This window comes from Galeopterus variegatus, unplaced genomic scaffold, assembly GCF_000696425.1.
Source record: "Galeopterus variegatus unplaced genomic scaffold, G_variegatus-3.0.2 Scaffold3991, whole genome shotgun sequence".
NCBI classification, from domain to species: Eukaryota; Metazoa; Chordata; class Mammalia; order Dermoptera; family Cynocephalidae; genus Galeopterus; species Galeopterus variegatus.
The window spans coordinates 140,143-140,519 of record NW_007730102.1 but is presented as its reverse complement, the minus strand read 5'-3'; positions in this window follow the sequence as shown (position 1 = coordinate 140,519).

The following is a 377-nucleotide window of genomic DNA, read 5'->3' as shown; positions in this document are numbered from 1 at the left end:
TAGCCACCAAAAAAAAAAAAAAAAAAAAAAAAACCTAGGAATTGAGTTAACCAAGGATGTGAAAAATCTCTATAATGAGAACTACAAACCACTGCTGAGAGAAATTAGAGACGATACAAGAAGATGGAAAGATATCTCATGCTCTTGGATTGGAAGAATCAACATAGTGAAAATGTCCTTACTACCCAAAGCGATATGCAAATTCAGTACAATCCCCATCAAAATTCCAATGGCATTTTTCTCAGAAATGGAAAGAACTATACAGACATTTATATGGAATAATAAATGACCATGCATAGCCAAAGCAATGCTGAGCAAAAAAAAATAAAACTGGAGGCATAACACTGCCTGACTTTAAACTATACTACAAAGCTATA